An 8,674-nucleotide genomic window follows, 5' to 3' on the forward strand; every position below is an offset into this window, starting at 1 on the left:
GGGATTCCCTGCCATGCCATTTTCCTAGCCAGCTGTGACTCTGTGGGGCACAGAGACCAGTTCCCCTTATGTGCCCACTCCCTAACCAACCAGGGCTCAGGGACAGGACTGGCTTTCTCATATGCTGACCTGTGGCATGGGGACTCCATGGCAGCCAGTTCTAAGCTCAGTAAGAATTTTTTGTACTAGAATGTTGCTCACAAATGAATATATGTGGCATGCATCTCTGGGACCGAGAAAGCTCAAGTCCCCTCTACTGAATGCACTCTAGCACTTACAAGAGACAAGAACATTATTTCTGAAGCTCTCTGGTGCAGCCATCAAAGCAAAGGGGTGAGAGGCCTAAGGATTCTGGGGTTCCAAATACACTGATTCAGTCCGTGACCTTGAGCAAAGTCACCTGACACTCTTGTGCCTCCAGATAAAGCCAGCTGGAAAACTGATTAAAACACAGGAGCTCAATGAAAGCTACATCCTTCATCGGAGCTGGGAAAATAAATGACTAGATAAGCAAACAAATGTCCCCATCAGAATGCCCCTTCTAGGAAGCAGCAAAGTCCTGCGGGTCCCATAAGAGGTGACTGCATGCTGTAAATGCCACCTTCCACTGGAGCCTATTCTAAATAAGCTTTCTAGCTTAAGACTTCTTGTTCTAGGAAAGTCTCTTCTGCTAGCTAATGAATCACAGTTTCACTTTGCCATCGATAAGCACAGACACCTGATTTACTGGGACGCTACATTAAAACTAACCAAGAACCATCAAGGAAATCTAAATGGATCTGACTTGCCACAATCTCTCTAATCTGTAATTTCTCTGCAAATAAAAAGTACTCATAAATCAGGGGAAGCCTGTCAGTGTATCCTACTAGAGACTGTATATCTGAGGGGAATGCAGGGGAGGAAGGGAAGTCACACAAAGCCAAGTTGGCAATGTAAGTCATTATCATCTGATGGCTGCTGAGAGCCCTATGTAAGCTCGGTAGTGCTATTACTCCTGTTCCTAATAGCCAAGGGTTTACAACGTACAACTGGCTAATTGGGGGGGGGGGGGGTGGAGGGGGGAAGAGGAAAACAATTTCATGGAGATGTTTGAAATGTTGAAGGTGTTTCCCTTTCGCAAGGTTAGAAATGGACTCCTTTTCCATTTTTCATGGAATCTCCCATGACAGTTTTTAATCAATATTTTTATCATAATTTTTATCAATCTGATTTTCAACAGCATTGTTGTCAACAGGTTTTTTTGTTTACCGAAAGCTGCATCTTCTTACTGAATACCAAGGAAACGAGTAATTTCAATCGTGATTTCAAAACCGATTTAGATCCAATTCGTGATAAAAATATGGTGGCAAATTTCACAAGCAAAAAATGGGCAACCCCGCCGCCCCCGCCCCCAGTAATCTCAACAATTTTTCACAAAAATGTTTAATTTTAAAAAAGGCAAATTTTTGACCAACACAGTTTGTAGAAATATTTTGACCCGCCCTGCTACTTAGCTCTTTTGCTGACAAGCCTTCACATTAAATGAATGAAGAGAGATTGTTCCCCTAAGTCAAGAGGACACACGTTGGTGGGATAATGGGACTGACTGGAGAAGCACTCCATATTACAGCCACTTTGCATGGGTTTAAATGGATACTCAGTGTGCAAGATAGTGGAATGCATCCGATGAAGTGAGCTGTAGCTCACGAAAGCTTATGCTCAAATAAATTGGTTAGTCTCTAAGGTGCCACAAGTCCTCCTTTTCTTTTTGCAGATACAGACTAACACGGCTGCTCCTCTGAAACCTGTCAAGATAGTGGAGAGTCAGGCCCAGTGTGTGTGAAGTCTTTATTTCTGCTGGCCATGCTATAGATTGACTACTGTTCTTCAGCAGCTATTCTTAAGGAGAAGGTACCAGTCACCATGGCTGCATGGACACTGAACCATTTTTGTTGCTGAGCTCAAGGAAATGTCTCTGATGAAAATAGCTTGGGACCTCATACTACCAGTAAGATGATTTCCACAAGTAAGGATGTTGGGTGTGACTAAAGTTTCACTGTGGTTAATTAGTTTTAATGGGAAAGAGGATACTCTACGCTAAAGGGAGAAAGGATGGTGTTGTGGGCTATAACACAGGAGATCTGGGTGCTTGGGGATGGTGCTTCTGCTCTTTGTCTGCTTAGACTGCAAACTCGTTTGGCCTGGACTGTCTCTTACTAAGTCTATATATACTGTCTAACACAGTGGACCTCTGATTTCGATTGGGGCCTCTTGGCACTACCATAATACAAATAAATCATTAATAAAAATCACAAGGAGGACATGGCATGAATGTGCCATGAGAATTCAGCTGACACTTATTCTCTCTCTGTATATATACACATCATGAAAACTCACTGATCTGATAGATAATCATAATCCAAAGCCTTCACATCTATACCCTGAAGGGGGAAGGAGGTAGCCATAAAATTGAATTTCCCACTGAGTCATGGGGTTGAAATCCCCTACACCTGTTGTTGAGGAGCAAATTCAACCTATGAAATTCCAAAGGCTTGCCCATAGATAAAACTAACTGTAACTTCCAACATCCATGGAACAGATTCTAGGATACTTTAATGAACCCACTTGGTTCTTTTTTTAAAACAGCCGTGAAAACTGGAGCAGGAATGTAAGTTTAGTAAGTAGCTGCCAGTTTTTCCTCTCCTTGCTGCTTCTGTTCATTTTTGCTCCATTTTCTTTACATTCATTGTGTGTTCTGGAGTTGGAGCCAGACGGGGTTACATTTGGGAAGCTTCAGGACCCAGATAACAAGCTTGCAAATCTCCCTTAATAACTCCCTACCCTCCCATGCCATGCCTTTAAGGCCTGTCATTTTCTGCTGTGGTTTTCACATGAAGGTTTTGCAGTTACCCTAGCTGAAAATACTGGCTTTATTAGCTCTGTGGCTTGAAAGATAATAAGAAAGTAATGAATTGTTGCATTTGTTTTCCCAAAGGCACAGCTTGTTTTGGGGTCACTGAGAAAACCATTTGCTGGCTTGGTGACGAATTAAGTTGCTGTTGAACAACCTGTTCTTATCCTTTGATTGACCCTTTGTTTGCCCGTCCCTGTTTATATGTTTGAGAGTAAGTTCAAGGGCAAATGAATCTTCTTTATCTTCCCCTGGCTAATCAAAGTTCTAGCAGGGTGAACAACATCTCCCTCCTCTGATTCCGCAGGTTCTGCATTATTATTTATACTGCAGCAGCAGCTAACTGAAACTGGGGCTCTATCGTGCTAAGTGCCGTGCGAGCACACAATAAGAAAGTCCCTGCCCTGAAGAGTTTGAAGTCTAAAGAGACAAGACAGACAAAAGGAGGTTGATTTTCCCCATTTTACAGATGCAGAACTGAGATGAGACTTGCTTAGCGTCCCACAGGAAGTTTGGTGTAGAGAGGGGTATGTAGCCAGCCCTAATCCAATGCCTTAACCCCAAGATCGACTTTCTATTCAGATTTGAATTGAATGGAACAGTGCTGATTTACACCAGCTGAGGATCTGGATCTGAATATCACAACGAAATATTATTTACTACAGTAGCTAGTGCTATAGATATTTCAGTGTACAGAGTTGCAGCCATCTCAAGTGCTTTACAAACCCCAAGGAAGGCAAGGTTCCTGCCTGAGGAAGAAAGCTGGATGGATATAGGAGAAAGAATATTAACTAATACTCTCTGGAGTAAAACTAATCAATCTCTCTGATTGCTTTGCTGGTAGGCCTACCACCATCCGTTTGCTTATTTGCAAATATTCCAGAGAGCAAATGTGATCTACAAGAATGTTCAGTTTATTGTACCGAGTTTTCTTAGCAAGAGAGAGACCCTGCACCCAATGAGTTTAGAGTTGAATTTAAGACAGAGTAGAAGCATCATGAATTTTGGCAGAAATAAATATTCACTCGAGTGTTCATTCCAGAAATGCTGTCACTGCCATTTTGTAAAAGCTATTTTTTGTGATTATTTCTCCAATAGATTGCCATCCAATTCAGGACACATCACTATGTGACTTCTGTGACCAGTTATATGGAATGAAAATGCAGACGGTGTGCCTAGATGATGAAAAAGGTGCTTTTTAAAATGGTTAGCTTGATCCAGTTTGCACAGCCGGAACCCTCCATAACACTTGAACAGATGCAGGTTAACACCCAACAATCATATTAAGTGGTCTGAGAAGGGAGCCATCGATCCCTCTGTTCAATTCCTAGAGTCCACTAGTCAACAGCCGGTGAGAATTCCAACTCTGGCTAATGAGAACTGCAATATATTACTTGGCTTAGGACAGTTATTTCACTTTTTAAGAAGCCATCATAACAAAGGATGGAACCTATACAGTTCCTCTCTCTCTCTCTCACTCTCCCTCCTTATTTCAAAATCCAGCTATTTCTATTAAGTGTTTCATAACTGTCTTGGTTCTTTTATTGTTGGTTGATTGTGTCTACTGCTGTCCATGCAGAGGTTAATCTGATACCATTCCATGAGTATCACTGACTTTACTTGACAGAATTAACATCTTCCTAAATGGAAAGTGGCAGATCTTTGTGCCTAATATACCATGACTAAAGAGGCTGATACACATTAGAACATGATTTGGCCAGTTGTTTAGTAGTAGCTATAAGAATATAAAAATAATTACATCTTTCAGTCCTAGGCAAAAACCAGGACACCTGAACTCAATATGGGCCAAAAGCTAAAGTGCTTGCTCTGTTTTCCCTTAGTCAAAATTCCTTTAGTCAAAATTTTCCCAGGCAAAATTCCATGGACTTTGGGATTGAGTCATATGCACATAACCAATGTGGTTATAAAACAGAAAAAAGCTGACCTATCTCCTACAGGTTCAGCCAGAGGGATTCCTTGGTAGAACTACTAGTTTTGCATCCTAGGGAATCTAACTCGCATCTCTGTAGCAGTAATATGTAGGCAGCAGATCCTGCCATCAAATGGGGAACTGCACCAGTAGGTTGTTTGGCTATTAACCAATAGACATAATGGGGCCAAATTCATCCTGTTGCTCTGACCTCACGTGAGTTACAGCAGGGATATATTTGGCCCAATAGGTTTTAAATTACATTGGTCACTCGCTCTCCAACAAGAAGCAGCCAACCATGGATTGTCTTTGTGTTATTTGAGTTCATCTGTGTGTAACCTACTGGTTCGATGTGTTTTATGTGTATCCTGTTCTAGTGGCTGGTCCACATAAGATGATAACCTAATACTGCTCTCTTAATAGAGTTGCTCCTTTAGCTCATATGTTAGCTGTCTGTGCTATAGTAATACAGGTCCTGAGTTCTAGCCCTGCAGGGAGTTGCTACAATTGCAAAGAAGTCTTTATTTTTTTAAAAAAACCATTCCCTGTATTTGCCAAATAGGCAAAGTATGTCATGACCAAAGACATCACACCTAAGGCTCAGACTGCTTTTTCTCTGAGTTTTTGTTGTGAACCAAAAATAAAAAGGCATATTTTCCTGCTGTTTATTTGTGCAGTACAAGTCTTCACATTGTTTTCAACATCCAGTCCTGCATGCAATTTGGGGATTTAACCAAATGATGAAGATAGTGCAGCAATGTATTTTGAAATTATGTAATTCTGTAAAACGTTAGCAAACTCTAGGACCCCGCACTGGATTCCTCTGTTAAGTCATCCTGTTATCAGGTGCTTGAACATGTGGATTCAGTAATTATTGCTGAGTCATGTTTGCATGTGCATTCAATTAGCTCAAACCAGATTATAAAAAGGCTGAAGCCAGTTTAAGGGTGGACAGTAAAACCAGGGAAATACTGCAGGGAAGGTGCTGGTATTAGCAGCTGCCAAGTGTTGGGAGATGGCTTAGGTTTATGATGAGCTGCTGTTGTTTCTTACTAACACAATCAACCCCCAAGAAAGGGTAAGCTTGGCTTTTTTAGAGTGTGTATATCCTATTCAGAATAGAGTGGGAATTCCACCTGCTTTCAATTGCCTTCCATCCCTGATAATCTCAAAGCACTTTCAACTTACTTATAGAGGCCTTTCCTTCCCTTAATGCTGAAATGCATTAACCTACATGGGGGAAGTGGCAGTTGTCTGACAACACTTACATGATTTTAACAGTTCTGTATCCAGTTGAAAGTAGAGAAACAAAGTAGGGAGCTGCAATGCACAAAGGGCTCTTTGGCTGACATGCTAGGGCTACCATTTGTATTGGACACAAAGTGTCATGGTATCATTAAGTGAGAGACCTTGGTTTGAATTCTCATCTGCAAGATCACACCACCACTACCCAGGCACTCGCTACTATCTGGAAAACTAGTTCTGAAGGGACTTTGAGGGAAACATACCCCCTAGTTCGGCTAGCACGGCTCCCTGCACAACCATGGGTTTCCTTAAAGGTTTCCCATTCAGGTGCTGACTAGGTCCGATGCAGCTTTGCTAATGAGACTGGACAAGAGCACATCCCAAATTGCTATTACAGGTCTAAGTAGAAGACTAGCTCTGTAGAAACCTGTATCTCTTACCAGTATTGTACTGGCTTTGTAAATGCACACGGATCTGTCTAAGCTCCACACGCTGCACTGAGCTCTCTTCAGTGGGAAGGCATTAAGCTCTAGCTCCAAAGTGCTTCAAAACAGAAAGAAACGTATGCTCGTAAAACCCCTTTGAACTAAACTAGCATTTAATCCCATTTTATTTTCCAGCATGTGTACTGCTACTTATTTACCTTTACTCTATGTCCAGCACATGCTTCTGTCTCCCCTTCTATAAATGGGTCTAATAATGATAGAATCATGTTCTAGCATTACAGTGTCCAGCTCCCTTCCTTTACAACAAAGCAATTAAGCAAATGTTTTTATTGAATATTGACTTATAGTTTGGATTATAATTTCCTTTATGAAATGTTGATTAACAGGATGGAAAGCTGTAGTCTATTGTCTAGTACTTTGCTCCGCAATTTCTGAATCTGCAAATGACCTCTCCCATTAAATGCAATGGAAGGCCCATGTCAATATTTGCAGGTATGCTGCAATTACACTGTATTTGTTAGGTCACATTGATTTAATCCAAAAGTTACTCTGGCTTCCATTTGGGGCCTGATCCTGTGAGGTGCTGAGGGCCTAGTGCAATGTGCCCTCATCTCCCACTGGAGTCAATGGAAGCTGGGGATATTCAGCACCGCACAGGTTTGGGCCCTGATTAGTTGGAAAAACATAATTATGGGTTAGGAGCTAGGTTTATACAGTGTAAATGTAGACTGTCATCCAGTTCTTTCATTTGCGAATCTCTCTCCTATTTTATGACCACTTGCTAAGTGGGAGACTTCAAGGTGAACTTGTACCTCTTGTTAAACGGATGTCTTAATTTTCCACATTTTTTTTAGTTTTAGTGAGATGCTCTCTAGTCTTTCATCATCTAGGGGAAAGGAACGAGGCACCTAATCAGTCTGTCTGAAGGAAATGCCTTTTTAACGAGCCCAGGTCTCTGGCAGAACTCAAAATAGTAATGTGATCAAGTCTGACATCTGTATAAAAAGGAATTGTATTAAGAAAGTTAGCATGTCGTTGGTGCCCTGTAATTATTGTTGCTGATCCACAAGTCACTGCAATGTAAAGTTGACTCCCCATCACCATCTCTGTTGTAGTCAATTCACTGGACTTTCCTGAAACTCTTTAACAAGATGTATGCCTTAATCACACATGCATTCTGCACTAGCAAGTAATTAAAATCATTCTCTGTCACCACCTTAAGGGGGCAGACTCCTCCACAGGATTTTGCATCAGAAAATTGCAGAACACAACTTCTGTCCAAGTCATGATGGAAGGCTTTCATCTCGCATGGCCGGGGGGTTTGTTTTAGTTCCTAGCTTTGAACCATTTCTGAAATTATCCCTTATTTACTTAGCCTGACATTGTTCCTCCATACAAATATACCAAGTGGGGCTTTGCAGGGTGGGGAGATATTAAGCAGATGCGATTTATGGTACTTGTAAATGCATTTTGACAGAGAAAACCTCACACAATGTGAGGCTGTTCTCTTCATCCAAATGGCTCGTGCTGAGCTCAACTCAGCCTCTACATAGGCAAGTTGCACAGGAAAAGAAATGCCCCGTCTGAGTAGTGCCATTGGGCCTGGCTCTCATCTCCCTGGGGAATCTCCATTGACGTTAATGGAGCTGCTCCTGGTTTACACCATTTGAAATAAGAGCAGCAGAAGGCTCATCACTACCATTCTGCCTATATAATACTGCCAGAGATACCAGGAGCAGTAGGCCGAGAAACCTCGGGAAAGAGGTAGCCTGTGCTCGCAGCAGTGTGCTCTAGCTGGAATTTCTAGCATACCCCCTGCACAGACCTGTCCCCTTTGAGAGCCCTCGCACTGCAGTAGCCCAAATTGAACTCCTCTCTCTGCTCCCCTGGGCTCCTCCTGAGTGGGCACCTAGGACACCAGGAGCCCTTCCGCCCTATCCCCTCTCTAGTGTAGTGTAAGGCATATCTTATCCCACTGAGGTGCTGAAACTTAAATAGTCAGTTTGGGGTCTATAAATATGACTCTGAATGGGACTGCTGGGATGGCACTTGATGGTACAGACCAGCTTCCTGTGTAACTTCAGCGCTATCTGGTCACCCTACAGATAAAGGAGGTGCTCACCCACGTCCCCTCTACAGGGGACTCACAAGCTGCTCTGTGTT

The sequence above is a fragment of the Chelonia mydas genome, chromosome 10 (genome assembly GCF_015237465.2).
Source record: "Chelonia mydas isolate rCheMyd1 chromosome 10, rCheMyd1.pri.v2, whole genome shotgun sequence".
Classification (NCBI taxonomy): Eukaryota; Metazoa; Chordata; order Testudines; family Cheloniidae; genus Chelonia; species Chelonia mydas.